The following is a 14512-nucleotide window of genomic DNA, read 5'->3' as shown; positions in this document are numbered from 1 at the left end:
CAAACAGACAAGTTTCGTAAATAGGTACATGGTATTTAGAAAGTACAGGGTTGGCGGCACCCACTCTTCGGGCGGTGTGGCCATTGTCGCCCAGAAATCATTAGCATGCCACCATCTCTCTTTAAAGACTGTAGTTGCGGCTGTAGCGATCCGTACGATAATATTTAATAGGTTGATAACGGTATGATTCATTTACATCTCTTGTGATTTCTGATTTTGCACTTCGTAGCTCCGATTTTGAGGCACTGATTGAACAGCTACCCGAGCCATACATCCTCACAGGCGACCTTAATGCGGAACATTCTCTTTGGGGCTCCTCCAGAATGACTGCCTGAGGTCGCCTGATAAATAGGTTTCTTACAGCATGCCTTTTCAACAAAAAACAGCCTACATACCATAACTTTGCACACAATAGATACTCACATCTTGACATTGCTATTGGTTCCGCAGTTCTCTTTCCAGGTTTTGAGGGGGGCTTGGGCACGGACCCATATGGTATTGACCACTTCCCCAATTCACTAACGTATATAGGTATAGGCACAAGTAGTCCATCTTCCCATAAGAGGTTTACTGAATCAAAAGCAAACTGAAGCATATTCGGAGAAACATCTAAACTACACCACACATTCATAAAACACCTACAGGTGGAGGAAGCCGCCAAACTCATCACGTCGCACACCCTCTACGCTTGCCAAAAGTTCATTCCCCAGCCATCCAGTGAATCCCGCAACCCAAGGAGGCCCCAGTGGAACGAGCACTGTAGGCGGGCGTGAGAGGCCCAGGAAAAGCCGTGGGGTGTCCTTCGCCGGTACCGAACATCGGATAACCTCATCTCCATCAAACGGGAAAACGCCTTTAAAAACCTTGTGCATAGTGAGGCAAAAAGCGAGAGTCGGCGTGGTTTCCTTACGTCCATTAACTCATACACAGACGCTCACAAGGTATGTACAAGAATATGCAACCTTAAAGGACAACTTACACATAGCCTGCCCCTGTTCAGTACTAGAGGGGATACACTCAAAGACCAGACTAACACACTTGCATAACACTTCCAACACGCTTCGAGCTCTGCACAATAACAAACACTTTCCTCAAACATAAAAATGCTTGTGAAAAGAAGTTCCTACCTGATAATACCAGGGCAAAATCTTCGTACAGCTCCTAATTCACACTATAGAAGTTGAGGGCTGCCCGGAGCACGTGGAAACCGTCAGCTCCAGGCGCAGATCAGATTACATACACCATGATACAACACCTACACCCAGACACTCTTGAAACACTCCTACACCTATACAACAACATATTGCTTCCGGGGCACATTCCAAATCCTTGGAGGGAGGCTGTAGTAGTGGCTTTCTTGAAGGAAGGGAAAGCCCCTTCCTATTCAGCCAGTTATCGACCCATCGCCCTCAAAAGCTTCGTGTGCAATCTTCTTGAGAAGATGATCAACAGGGGACTCGTGTTCTTCTTAGAGAGCAATGGTCTTCTCGAGAGCTAACTGGCTGGCTTCAAGGTGGGCGATCCACAAGCGACCAACTCGTCGCACTTGAGTCGTATATGAATAATGGGTTTGTTCATGAACAGTTTTGTGCTATGGTCTTTTTTGAACTTGAGAAACCCTATGACACCACTTTGCGATACGGCATACTTAGCGACCTAGAAGCATTCGGTGTTTCGGCAAATATGTTTAACACTGTTTATAGTAACCTGGCGGAACGAACCTGTCCTCTTTCCTGTAAGAGTTGGCGCCACCCTTTCAAATGTTTTCGTGCAGGAAAATGGCGTGCCTCAATCCGACGTTTTGAGCTGCACATTCCTGGACAATGTATGTAGAAGATGTGCAAATATCTTTTAGGTCGTGCAATATGTCCATTTGCGAACGCCAAGTTCATCTTGGTGTTAATAAGCTAGCTGGCTTGGCTGATCAGAACGGTTTTAGGGTGAACCCGTTAACAGCACTTGTGTTTTGTTCTCTTAAAGGCGCGGGATCTATCCAGATCAAGACATCAAGCTGAATGGTGTCTCGATTTCGTTCAAAAAGAACACAAGTTCCAAGGTATATTTCTTTATGAAAAACTTTCCTTTACCCCTCATATCAAACAACTAAAACAAAAAATGCCTTAAAACAGTGAATATTCTCAAGATCCGGTCACATCACTCGTACGGTGCTGACAAACAACTTCTGCGGCGAGTGTTTGCCAGCCTGGTAGGCTGGCAGTTAGACTATAGGAGTGTTGTGTATGGTTCAGGAAGGGAAACCGCTTTGAAAATGTTCGACGCAGTGCAGCACTTGGGCCTTCGACTGGCGCGTGGTGCTTTCCATTCATTTCCAGTGCAAAGTCTGTACGTTGAATGCGACAAATGGCGCTTAGGGTACCATCGCCAGTATGCCAATTTATTGTGTGCTTTTAAAACTACATCAATGTCTCACCATCCTATTATGTGTATAGTGAACGATACATCTACATCCCAACTATTCTTAAATCATCCATCTTTTTATGTGCCCTTCTCGGTCAGGCTGAGAGAAGAGGCTTCTGAACTTTTTGTCTCGTTTTTAGACATCTTCATAACACCTGTCATTGATTATGTAGCCCCATGGCATCTTCGACATAAATCATGCGATTTGTCTTTTAGTCCGTTTAAGAAAAACACGGTACCCACAACTGCGGTTTTGCAGCATATCATGCATCTCCAGGAGAAATAAAGGCCGCAGAAAGTTTTAGTAATGCGTCCAAAACGACGACTGCGGTGTGTTCTGCAGCACACGGTCCCACCTTTGTTGAATGTAAAACAATGAATGGGAATGTCATCATTTTTACGGCGGAAGCATAGGGTATATTTCTTCTTTGAAATCACATTACCGAAAATATTATCGCTATGTCCATCATTTTCACAGATTCACTTAGCGTCGTGGGTACATTATCATCCCAAAGGTCTTCCAAAAATTATATCAATGTCGTCTTTAAATCTTTGATTTCAGCGTATGCGTCAGATCTGAATTTGACCGTCTGCTGGGTTACAGGCCGCGCTGGGATCACTGGCAATGAGTTGGCTGATAACATGGCCGCTACTGCTGCACTCAGAAACACTCTAGACATTGCAACAGACATAGAGTTTCATACTAATATATACTAGAGGGAAATCTGGCGCCACTGTCTAGGGGAGCCGCGCTTCAGCGAGCGCGCCTTCATGTACCCGGCAGGTACGTTCCACTTGTCCTTTGCATGGCTCATGAACAGGCTGAAACGTTGGCTATGGCTGCAAAAAGGCAACAATATTACCGTAGATGGTTCATGATATTTGTTTGGTTATTATAGAATTGAACCCCCAAAATGTCAGTAGTTTTTTAGAAGACTAATGTATGATGCAAAAAAAATATTACTTTTTTTGTTGATATTGGCTGCGAGGCAAAAAAGAAGCCGTATGGCTAGCTAACCCAAGCAGGAGAGGAACGTCGCTAGCAGCAATGGCGCCGCCCATGGCGGCCTGCGACTGCAGCGACAGATTTCCCTCTAGTATATATTAGTATGAACCTCTATGGCAACAGTACCCAACACTGACCTCAAGCCACTCATCAGACAATACCTATTTAAAATATGGCAAACACACTGGAGTGAACAGTCAGACAACAAACATGTAATAAAGCCACACTTATGACGGTACACAACAGACTCGCACAACAGACACACGGAAGTGTCCTTACAAAGTTTATGGTTACTCCACACACACGTAACACACCCCCACCGGCTCACTGGATCGCCAAGACCAATGTGCAGTGGGTGTGGAAAGGCCCTATCCGTAATCCATATGATCATCCAATGCAAGGCACTTGACAGAACATGACGGAAACACTTTCCACAACTATACGAACAACACATTCCGTTTCTCGCATCATACTTTTTGAGGAGACGAGCCCATGTTTTTCATCAAGCGTGTTTTTAAGATTTTACATCTCATCTTTTATCATGCATCATGACAACCTGGCTCTTTACACCAGTCATCTTTATTACGTTGTGCTTCACTTCGTTTAATATACTGAAATAATTTACTTTTGCAGTTGTGTGACTTATGCGAACCAACTATTCTTTGGTGCTCTTTGCCCTTAGTCGGCCTTGCGCCATAAATTATAAGCATCATCATCATCATGATGCTGTATCGATCTGCAGCAACGACATGTTGTGGAGGTCTAACCATATCTTTTTATTCATAATAGGTTATGCATTGGTTTGCTATTTAGATTTTCTACAGGCATTGTCCTACTGTAATCACACGCACTCAGCTTCTTGTCAGTTCCGGCATCTTGTGATGCCCTCCCAAATTTTTGTGTCGTTTTGGTGTTTTATGGAGAACCATCTACAACCTGCTACATCAGCAAGCCCTTCTGTGGTTTTTAACCCCGAGTAACCAATTCCAGAGAGTAATCTAATCAGTGCCGTGTAAATAGGGAAATGGTACATGCGAGACAATCCCGGCTGCCAACGAAGTTTTCGAAGCACTGGAAAAGTCACCCACCAGCACATCTGTGTTTGGCTCACTCACATCTTTGCAAAGATTCTGGTGGGGTACGAAAGACCATTGGAGAGGCTTCTGACACAATCTGGATCCTCGGATGGGATTACACACCTACACAAGATCACCCGTGTTGGGACTATACTCGGCTTCGCGCCATCGGAGGTTGTAGCAGCCGAGATACACCAGCTGCTGGTCCCATGTACAAGCTCAAGCAAGCTGTTGGGATTACTTCAAAATTGAAGATAACCTTGGACTTTGGCAGTGAGGTTGTGGCCTTCTACACGCAGCAGAATGGCTTAAAGCATCGTAGGTGGTCTTCGTCCGAAGGCAAAATCGAAATTTGTCACCTGCGCAGTTTCCTGCATAGCTGTGCAGTACGCAAACGTGGCATCCCGGATTACTTCGTCCCACGCCTTTTTTACATCGACATAAGGAAAAAGTATACCCGCGATCGTCGTGTTGATGCGTTCCGTTTCTCCGTTACCCTGTGGTTGGAACGCAGTGATCTTTCGGTCATCCGTGTTGCTGAAGCGCAGGATTCCTGCATCAGCTCTGCAGTTGGCGCCGTTCCGTGGTTCGTGTTTAGGACTTCAGGGTCTTCATGTCGCAGCCCAACTTCGTAAGCAGTAAAATTTCGCATCTTCTCCTCCAGGTTTCTTAGGGAGAGAAGCAGTCTCTGCTTAGCGCGTCATGTGGCCTGTCGCTACGTCAATCTTCTTGTGCCTGGTTCGTGACGTCAGGAATGGGCGTACTAGGTCCATTGCGATCTATTGAAAAGGCCGCAATGGCAGGGAGATGAGCTGTGCTAGTGTGATTGGCCTTGTCGGTGGTTTTTTCGGTGCTGGAAGTCACGGCGGCTGTGAAAGTATTGGGTGACGTTAGATGTAGGGCGAGTGCAGTAATATCTCGTCTTATTCTTCCCAATTGTGCGTGTCATGCTAATGTGCCCTGCAGTTGCTTCTTCGTGGAATACTTCTAAGATTTCTTTGTGGAGAAATGTTGGGACGACTGGAAGATACTTCGTTCTCGTTGTGTAGTCGAAGTCCCTAATGAGCACCCAATTTTTCAGGAACCATGCAGTGAAATTATAGTTGAATGTATTCACTGCGGCATGGTTGCCTCCTTCAAGACATTCCATCACGTCAACTCAGGGTGGGCTCGTTGCTGGTCGCCTATTTCCCTTTATGTCAAATGCCGAGGAACGCGACGTCTTCGTTAGAATACAGTGTCAGCTGGTCGACAGGGGCGCAGGACACGTAGTGGGCGTCCGAATGTTTGCTCCCAAATTTGTAGCAATTGGTCATGTCGAATTTTTTGAAGACACACGCTGCAACGCCTAAAACGGCCAGAGGGGTCCTCGAAATAGGCGAGCCAACACAATGCATGCTATCCTGTTACCACCATAAATGGTCTGGTTTAAAAATGCAAGCGCAACTTGGAAATGGCCGAAATTCTTGCGGTGCACTCTTTTTAGGAGGCCGAATTCAATCTCTTTTGCTGAGAGGCTGCGCCAGGCCAGGGCGATTACTTCATCGTAGCTGTTGTTATTTTGTAAAGTACTGCGCCCCAGTTGTCGTCATGACGTCGATGTGCATTTCAGTCTCGTCATATTTGTCGAAATTCATAAGAACCGGTGTGCGCAGCAGGCAAATTTGACGATAGCAAAAAGCATTTGGTGGGCTTCCCCCCAGCAGAAATCAACATTGTCTTTAGGTAGACAGGTGAGAGGCGCGGGGATTTCCGCAAAAGTTCTGACGAAGCGCGCGTAGTACAATGTTTGTGAAATCTTCGCGTCTCTTCCTTATGCTTCAGCCTTGCAATATTCGCTATGGCTGACATTTTCGCAGGGTCAAGTGGGCTTCTTTCGGCGCCGACGACGTGGTCAAGAAAAGCGGGTTCCTCGTGGCCGAAGCGGTACTTTTTTTGACCTAAGTGTTTAACCTGACGCTTTGACTGTTATAGTAGAAGCTACGGGTTCATGAGACAACATCGTCAAGGTACACGATGCAGGTGTGCCATTTCAAGCCGAATAGCAGAATGTTCATCACGCGGTAGAATGTTGCTGGTGCCGTGCACAGCCTAAGCGTCATACCCTAAACTAATACAGTCCATTCGAAGTTATAAATACCGTCTTTTCGCGGTATCTACTGTCTTCTTCAAACTGCCAGAACACGGTTTTCAAGTCCACCGCCGGGAATGTCTTTGCTTGGCAATAGTGGCCGAGGGGTCGTCTTTTTGTAGGAGAGTGTACACGTCCTTTGGTGTGATTTTGTTCAGCCGTTGCGTGTCCCCTCGGAACCGTAGTGAGCATCATTTCTTTCAAGAGCAAGATGAGGCAAACCCAGGGACTTTTCGAGGGCTGTTTGATGCCGTCGCTCAGCAAGTAATCAGAGTCAGTCCACATAGCCTCACGCTCGTATGAAGACACGCGGTATGGTTAATATTGCATTGGTCGAATACCCTCTTCGGTGATTACACAGTGCGTTGCTAGCGGTCTCCGGCATAGCTTCAAAGTCACGGAAAAACAGTCGCTTTAATGGTGTAGCGAACCCCTTAAGTTTCAGGCATTTCTTTTGGCATTGCCTGGTTTACGTCAGCGATGAGCAGACTTGAAGACGGTCTTGGATAAAGCCAGCGCGAAATCAGCCACAGACGAAGGAAGTGCAACACATGGAGAGCCGCTGGTCTAACAAATAAATTTTAATATAAGGAAGGGTGAATTTCAATACTCAACACAAACAATAAAGTAATAAAAAGCCAGTACGCATTGTCGAAACAACTTTACAGAGGTCACGGTAATACCACAACTAGATATACACACTTTAGAGTCAAGCCACACGCATATATGCAATCTCTTTAGAATGGAGACACACGCTTGTTTGGCTCACACACTTATCACCTCGTTCTGCTATGTGGAATGCCTTAATGTTTTCGCGGGTACGTATTTACGTTGCCTAAATAAAATGTGAGCGGGAGGAAAATTAGATTTGCAGTGGCTGCCCTTCGCACAATACGAAAAAAGTTGGCATGATACAGGGTGTTTGAATGAGAATTCATGTTCTCTCAAAGGCACGTTGATACAGCGGCCAGTGTGTCCAACTTAAGCTCCGGCACAGGGTATAGGAATGCTGTATACAACTCCTGTTGTGCATACGACATACCGGTTGTGTGGTTGACACCACAACCAGCCCATTTCTTATCACTTCCCCGGTCTATCGCTCTGTCAAGCCTGCCACATACAAAACGCAACTTCTTGCCGGCCGTGATAAGTGACAAGTGGGCCGGGGAAGCGATAAGAAAGAGGATGGTTATGGTGTCAAACACAAGAACCGGTATGTCGCGCGCGCAACGCGAGTTGTGTAAAGCATTCCTTTACACTGTAGCCAAACTTATGTTGGACAAACTGGCCGCTGTATCAACGTGTGTTTGAGAAAACATTAGGTGTCATATAAAGGCCCTGTATGATCCTATCTTTCTTTGCATTGTGCTCAGTGCAGCCAATGCAAACCTAATTTTACGTCACTAACGCTTGATTTAGGCACCGTGAAAAATCAACCCGCGAACTCATGAGGCATTCCGCACATCAAAACGAGGTGATCAGTGTGTAAGCCATTGTGCCTCCATCATAAAGAGATGGTATAACTGCATGTGCCTTGCCTGTAACATTTTTATGCCTAGTTGTGGTATCACCGTGACCTCGGCAAAGTTGTTTTGACCATGCACACTATCTTTTTATAACTTATTGTTTGTGTTCAGTATTTATATTCACCCTTCCTGATATTAAAATTCAGCTACACCAGCAGCAGTCCTTGTGTTGCACTTAATTCGTCTTTGTACGAGTTCTGGCTGGTTTTATGCGTGAATGTCTTTCCAACTAGTTCAGCTTGCAGCTCTCCTGCCAATAAAGACGGCATCGTATGCGCGTTCAAAGTCGGCGAGGGCGATTACTTATTTTTTTTCTTGAATTTCTCTAATAAATGCAATAGAATAGAAACACCCTAGTTTATGTGCTGATATTTCCCGGTGAAATTTAGGATCAGAATGGGGGATTTTCTGTATCTCAAACACACGATTACTCTAGAAATTGAGACCTGCGCTCTAGAAACAAGCGCTGGTCGGTTTTGTCGGTAGCTTTGGTGTCAGAAATACCATCGAAGGTTTGACAGCCATCATAAGCTTGCACGGGGAGCTTGGGTCATGGGGTCATCCAAAAACGTAAGGAAGTACGTCGTTCGGTCCTTGTGTTTGGTGTTAGAGCGCGGTCGGTGGAGAAAGTTATTGACTTGGCCTCCAATTTGATGATTGCGCCATTGTCAGTCTTATATTCCATGCCAAGGATTACTTCATAGGAGCAGCTAGGCAATATTACGAACGCAGCAGGGTACGTAGTGCCACTATGGTGGTTCGCGACGTACAGGTTCTACTAGGTATAACGAGGTGCACTGTGCGTATGTGCTGTGGCTACCTACTTGTCCTAACGTATTGTTTTCAATTTCAACGCGAAGAATCCGCTGATCATTGAATAGTGGGCTCCCGTGTCTACTATTACACCATGTGACTATACCAAGCCCGTTATTATGACTACACCAAGTAAGTCTATGGAAAGCTGCACATCACAAGTAGTCGTTGCGTCGGTTATTGGCGTACAACGGCTGATTCGCGTTCATGGTCAGTTAATACGCGGCGTCGTTGTCGTGATCTGGTTGATTATGGGCTCGGTAACGTCGTGTAGGCGTTGGCTGTGGTCACCTGGTAACTGTTGGCATTCAGTCCCTGATTGCGCGATGGAGGGTTCTAGGTTTTCAATCGCACTACTGCAACATATTTTCCTAAAGCTGCTGCTTTCAGTTTCTCTTGGGGGGCTGGGGGACCATTCATGTGGGAAGTCAGGGTTGCTGCAGCGGCTTGGCGATCTTATGAGTAAGGCAATGGCGAGCAGTTGAAACATGGCAAGCGTCAGCTTGTCACGGATTGGTATTCGTTTGTTTTGTTCGAGCGTTGTCCGGTCAGCGGCAGGTCGCGTAGAGAGAGAAGCCTCCCAGTCAGAATCTTGTATGTGTGGCGACGATAAATGTGTGCGGCCTTTTCGCAATGATAGAAGCGCAGACGATTACCGTGGGCTCTTCGTACGTCCGTGTTTTTTGACGTCTCACTTTCGAATGCAGGGGTCGAGTGGAGACATTGAATGGTGCTACGGTGGGGTCTCCTGACAGCCACAAAATGCTAGGCCGAGTCTAGGATCAGTTTCGGCTTTGGTAATCGCTTTAGGACACTGATTTACTTGTGTCTCTGTGAAATTCCCAATGCCTCTTCTACCAGCTCTTGGATGCAAGCGTCTTGACTATGTGGTGTCGTGGGGAAGAGCTTCCGCAAGCTTCTCCCTGACCAGTGCATGAATGGTTTCTCATACAGTTTCGGATCTAATATTCCCACCGACTGTCTCGGAAACCAGTGCATTGATTGGGCGGTCGTACTGCCTGGTTCAAATTTTCAGCATCTTCGCCATCACGGTGGCCTCAGACGGGGATCTGTTTTACGAACAGGGCAAGCGAATAAATATTGCTTTATTCCTTGCATCAGAAATATTATTTATATTTTGCTGTGTTATTTCTGAGCCCGCGTGGCGAAAAAGCCACTTCATTTCCTTGACGAATATCACGTCCCTTTCGATAGGCTGTTGCGTTCGAGTTTAAAGCACATGAACAGCTCCTCCTGTTCTCAGCCCGGAGGTGAATGTACTTTTTTTAATTCGGCTGTTGATTTGAGTCCAGCTGGTCAGAGAGCCCTCTCAATTCTCGCACACAGTTCGATTTGCATCTTATGTAAAGTAAACCATGCCAGAACGTTTCTTCGTCTTCGCGTTTGTTTAGGGTGCGGGCTTGCCCCAGCTTACCTAGACAATCTTCTGGTTCTTCAGCAGGGTTGCCGCAGAACAATAGCGTTTCTCAGGGCTGCTGAAGGACGATTGGCAACATTTGTTCATGCAGCATAGCCATGGTTGTGGTGGTCCTTCTCTGGTGCCATTCTGTCAGGAGACCTATCGCCGGCAGTAAGATTTGCAGCCGGAAGATGGCGCTAGGAGATGGCTCGGGTGATGGCTTCGCGGCTTCTACATGTCATAAGGGAAATTGAGGGTGCGTACCTCGCAACCCTAGAGGATGTCACCTAGCCAAGGACGATACAGAGTTTCTCAGGGAACAAAACTTTTTTGGGCAAGCTTGTGCCTGACTAAGTACTCCTAAGATTACACAGCGGCGACGGAGCAGTCAACGGCGTGACATACACAGGCCAGCGTGGCGAATCGAATGCCGTGTCGCCGGCTCGACGAGCATTTATCTATCGGCCCGATTGTTTCTAGAACGCTCGAAATTCATCGAGTACACCGCAGATCTCCGAACATTATTCTAGCAGAGTAACGATATTTCAAAAATGTTTTTACCAAATGATAAATTTCGTGTATCATCAGAAAGACAAAATGGAACTAGCGCTTCCCTTGGCACACCGATGACACTGCCGGGTGCTGCAGGGTGTTTAAAAAACACGCAAAAGTTAACCAACCCAGTGTATGTTTGGTGGAAACCTGAGGAGCTCCACCATTCATAAAGATATGCAGCATTTTTTAAACAATAACAACACTTTTACACTTCAGGCAATTTTATGAATGAGGTGCTTCTTTCGGGCTTATACAACTGTTATCCAAACTTTGGTAGTGTGAACTTGTTTAAAGACACATAATTTATTTGTTCATAACGTTTTGAAGTTGCTTGTGGTGAAGCTGCAACTGGAATAGGATGCGATGCTTACGGTGTGAAGGGCTGCAGATTTGTTTAAACAACCTGGGTTTCGCTAAAGTGAACTGAAATCTCTGCAAACGAGCGTTTCCCATAAGTCCCGTTCGGATTGAACAAGCTTCATTTTCGACTCAGGAGAATGTCTAAGCCACTGGTTTCCACCCGAGGTAATTTTAATTTGTTACTTCATTCCCAGTTACGAGCTAGGGGAAGGTGGAAAGATGTGTTTGTGGTCTGGCGAAGCCCTTTTTCAAAAATTGCGTCTTCCTAGGAAAAAAGTAAACAGCGCACTATTAACTGCACAAGCCCACGCATATGCACAAACCGAAATTCGGTGCATATATGGTATCGTATTTATTCCCGCGATGCCCACTGGCCAGTGGTTTCCTGTGGTTCAATGTACTGGGCAGGAATAACTTACAGAACAAAAACAGGGAAACACTAATTTGTCAGGTGTGCTGTTTGAACGGTGTGATGTTTCTTGGTTGCCATAGCAAAGAATTAATAGGGTATACCTCAACAAAACTGGAAATTTATAAAGACTAAGGAGAGTTAGTTTTGATAAAAGAGCACAAGAAAGCACCGGGACTGGAGCTTGTTAAAAAAAAATAGGGAATAAAGATGTATTTTTTTGCGAAGTTTGCAACGCTGCTCTCTAACATGCAAGGGGAACGAATAGAACAAATTGTCAAATTGTTCTTGACAATTATACTCTGGCTAGAATAGGTTATCCTTAAGCTGCCTTTGAAGACCTCGGAGAGAAAAATGTGTAATACAACTTTGTAAACACCCCTAATACAACGATGGGCACATACATCTTTGGCAAATCTGATGCAGCTAAAGTGAAGGAAAGGAGCAGGAGACCTCCAACGGGGCACCTATAATAGTCTTGGTTACGGTGTTGGTGACACCGCGGACCCCGCTCCCCCAAATATAAGCTGGATCTAACCGTGCCGATCTGTTATACGGTGAAGCGTAGAAACCAGTAACGGTGGCCGTCGGAGCCCAGGTCAAGCCCCAGCGGATGACCTCCCAGTAGCTTTACCAGCAGGGAGCTCTGAGACGTCTTCAGCTATCATTGTAAGGCTGACGAAGAATGTATCCCCGTTCCCTGTTTTTTCTATATCATATGGCATTTTTAAACCCCCTGAAACGTGATCGGTTCCTGAAAAGGGGCCGCACCGAAGTATCTTTTCTTTCTTTGTCTTTCGTCTCTCTTCCAAAGCCCGATAACGTTTTCGGATTTCCTGATAATGGAATCCCTGGATATGCCAAAACCCATCACCTCCCAGTCTGTCTTTCTGATTTCAAAGTTTCTCGAGGGCCTCATCGGAAAGTCGTACAAGGCTCAGAAACTCGCAACGGGAGTTTTGAATTAAGTAAAAAACAAGCACCAATCTTCTAACGTCCTCAAGCAAACATGCATGAACGATGTTGGCAGAAAGATAACGCCCCATCGCAGCCTCAGTAGCTTCCAGGGCGTGATCTCTGATCGGGATCTCATCACTGAAACTGAAGCAGATCTGCTCGAGGGCCTTCGAGATCAGGTCGTCACGGCAGTGAGGTGAATCACCATACACCGAAGTGATCAAATAATTCCAACTAAGCACGTAATCTTGACGTTTGGCTGCCTAACTCTTCCTGAGTTGGTCAAAGCAAGCTTCTTGAGTTATCCAATCTGAATCTACGTGCAGACCCCACACTGATGCTTCAAGTGCCAGCTGTTTGGGCATGTCGCACCCTCTTGCCGCTGCAAACTGACATGCGCAAAATGTGCACCACATGACCACATAAGCGACAATCGTGCATCCGAGAACTTGACCTGTGCGAACTGCCAGGGACCAAAAGCCACTTTTACTAGGAGTTGTCAAAAGTTCAAATTAGAAAAACAGATCAATGTATTGGAAGTAACCGAGAACATCCCCTTCACAGAGGCGCGCAAGAGGTTCGCCTCTTTCCCCCTGGGGAGGTACTTCGACGCAGCAGGCCGGGGGGCAGAGCGGCGTATGGTTTCGGCTGGGACCCAGTACCGTTAGTCGGCCTTGTCCCGCATCCGCCCCCTTCAGGTTGTCTCTGGCGAACGTTCCCGCCCGCTCACCGCTTGCTGAGTCAGCAGTGGCTGTAGTGGCAACAACGTCAGTTGGGGATGCGGCGGCATTCATCGATTGCTCTCCACCGACCTAAACCACACGCGAGAGCACAGAGGAGATGAATACGGAGGCACCCGCGGCCGTTCCAAGCCCTGCCGCACCGCCTCTGCAACCTGGGGCGCTTCTGACGCCCTCGGTGGTCGCGGATCTAACGAAGGGCACCGGGAAGGGTGCCAAGTGCAAGTCTAGGGGCCCATTCCGCTGGGCACTACCTTGCCTTTAGATGACGACATGGAAGTAGAGCCGTTTCGGCGCGCCTCACAGCAGAAGGAACGAGCTGCACCGTCCAGGTCAGTAGAGAAAATCAAAAACCCCTTCCAAGAGCTTAAGCCCCGTGATCCGACAAATAAACATGCGCATGTTCCTGTAGATCTAAACTTCAATAAAGGGACGAGAAAATATCGTGCGATGGAACTGCAGAGGCCTCTGAAGAATCTTGATGATGTCTATGAGTTAATACATTCCAATCCGGAAAGTGTGATGTGTCTCCAAGAAGCCCATTTAAACTCCACGCACACGAATTTCTTGAATAGGTACATGATATTTAGGAGGGACAGAGATGGTGGTGGCACGTCCTTAGGCGGTATGGCCATCCTTGCCCGGAAATCCTTGGCGTGCCACACTGTCTAACTACAGACCATCCTAGAGGCTGTTGCCATTGAAACAATATTTTCAATAGGCTTATAAGACTGTTCTCTTTCCATCTCTTCTGATGTCCAGCTCTCGAGCTCAGGTTGAGAGGGTCAGGTAGATCAGTCACCAAAACCTTTCATTATGCTAGGCACCCTGCATGCACCTAACTCTCTTTGGGGCTCTGCTTGCACGGGGCTCTTAATACCGTCGGGAGCAAGTCTTTTCAATCACAAACCGCCAACATATTATAATATAGGACACAACCCCTATTCACACTATGACTTGACTATACCATAACTTAGGACATAATACACACTCACATCTCGACTTGGCTATTGGTTCTGCAGTTCTCTTTCCATGTCTTAAGTGGGTGTTGGCACTGACCCATTAAGTACTGACCACTGCCCCACTTCAGTAAAATACATA

The sequence above is a fragment of the Haemaphysalis longicornis genome, unplaced genomic scaffold (genome assembly GCF_048455015.1).
Source record: "Haemaphysalis longicornis isolate Haplotype H1 unplaced genomic scaffold, Haemaphysalis longicornis Haplotype H1 scaffold_5, whole genome shotgun sequence".
In the NCBI taxonomy this organism is placed as follows: Eukaryota; Metazoa; Arthropoda; class Arachnida; order Ixodida; family Ixodidae; genus Haemaphysalis; species Haemaphysalis longicornis.
Note: the sequence above shows the minus strand (reverse complement) of the source record.